Source organism: Wasmannia auropunctata, unplaced genomic scaffold (genome assembly GCF_000956235.1).
Source record: "Wasmannia auropunctata unplaced genomic scaffold, wasmannia.A_1.0 LD336076.1, whole genome shotgun sequence".
NCBI lineage: Eukaryota > Metazoa > Arthropoda > Insecta > Hymenoptera > Formicidae > Wasmannia > Wasmannia auropunctata.
The window spans coordinates 7,643,433-7,645,362 of record NW_012026814.1 but is presented as its reverse complement, the minus strand read 5'-3'; the positions used below and the strand labels follow the sequence as shown (position 1 = coordinate 7,645,362).

At 53.1% G+C, this 1,930-nt stretch overlaps 1 protein-coding gene across 1 annotated transcript in view; it reads left to right on the top strand.

The window, feature by feature from the left end:
* The window catches only part of LOC105449548, a 6,485-nt gene that overhangs the window by 2,276 nt on the left and 2,279 nt on the right, over positions 1-1,930 (top strand). The gene's annotated exons all lie outside the window — the stretch shown is intronic.

The following is a 1,930-nucleotide window of genomic DNA, read 5'->3' as shown; positions in this document are numbered from 1 at the left end:
ATTTTTTTCACGACGCCCCCTAAAGTTGTTCCATTTCGTGAGAAAAAAAATTGTGTAAAAGCTGAGCTCGATCGGATAACGGAAAGATGGCGGAATCCTGTTAAAGTTGAAACAAATATTTTTTTTCACAAAAAATCCGGTGAAAAGAATTCTAAATAAAGATTAAATGATTTTCTTAGTAAATGTTGACCAACGATACTATTTTTGTTAAATAAATATAGTATATTTAAATCGTATTTACAAAATATATTGTATACATATATACTTTTTTTTATTTAATTATTGCATTCAGGTTTGTGCATATCCGCAACTATTGTATGTAATAATGTCTATATATATGTATATATATATATGTATATATATATATATATTGTGACGCCGCGGTCCGCTGCAGCGGAGCAGCGTCCCGCCGCCGTCACAAGGCGCGGGTTCGCGCCCCTTTTCTGCCGGACCGCGTCGTGAGAGCGAGACCGAGATCTCCGGGAGGCCCGAATTTAAAAGCGTGCTTTGTATTAATTTTCGTTGAACCTCTTCTATGTATCGCGGCACCTCACCGGACCAACGGAGCGTCAGCGGAGAGGATCCAAGGCCATCGACAGCGGAAGGGAGTTGGAGTACGGGCAACCTGGCGCCGGAGCAAAGGGGACACGCACCGGGCACGCGGCGAGCAGGTGACGGAGCGCGCATACGCAGAGCGCGTGACCGCGCGCAGGGATATCAGAGCCGCCAGGGGCGCGACCGGGAAGGCGAGCGCGGTGGCTGAGGCCCGCGAAGGGCGATACGGCCGGCGATTTCCCCAGGGCCCGTGGCCATCGCCGAGAGCTGCCGGGGCGATATAGCCAACTCGTCCCGGAATTCAAGGGCGAAGGACGCGTCCACCTAATGCCACGCTGCCACATCCCGAATATAGGGCGACCTCGCGCGGGCGCGAGACGCCCGCATGCAGAATCACCTGATTGCGCCCGTGCCACGGCAGGACCCCCACGACGCCGTGATTGGTCGCGGCCGACTGCGCCGCTGTGTTGCGCACCCCCGGGCTGGGGGTGCAGGCATCGATCGCGAATTGAACGCGATCTACGCGGCTTTTGCGTGCGAACCGAGGGAGCGTTTGGTCGATCCGGCGTGTGAGTGAGCGACAGAGAGCGACCGAGAGCGAAAGAGAGAAAGAGCGAGAGAGGACGTCGGCGAGACCGAGAAGAACGAGCAGCTGTCGGACCTGCTACCCAGGAGGCTGAGACGGAGATCGTGCCGGTGAGGTGACCCTCTTTATCGCGTGTAAAGCCACGGGCTGATCGAAGATCTTGCTCGCACTCTGCGGACGTGAACGCCATTTTAGTGTCAGAGTTTCGTCGCGTGCGCCCCTTTGGCGACGCGCATCTTGTAGTTGCTCTTTGGTTTGGCGTACCGGCGTCCGTCCTCAAATGCGAGGATTCTCATCGAATCTGCCGTGAGCGATCGGGAGTGTCGTGAGTCGCGTATCGAGCCACCCGGAGATCGTCGTCGCGAGTTCGTCGCAAAGCCCTCGCGCCTGAGCGCGCGAGCGTTAGGGTAAGTGTGTGAGTACGCGGAATCACGAGTGTCGTGCGCAGACTTGCCAGTTTTGATACGAGAGTCTCTCCGGGCATTTTCGGCTAATAGACGAAGATAACATAGCAGCCCGACTCTCTCGCACTCGGTAACGCTCAGCTTGGCCGGCGTCACGCTTGCTCGGCCGGCATCGGGCGGCTTCGGGCCACCTCGACTACTCGGCTCGTCGCTCGCCGCCTTATTTCAAACAAAGATATAGGTTAAAGCGTATGAACGATGTAGCTGACCCGCTCGATGATTTCGATAATGTAATAATTTTTATGTCGAGACAATCACGCATTACTACAACATTAAACGTAATAATTGTCAACAATGTTTATTATAAATAATATATTAAAGAAAT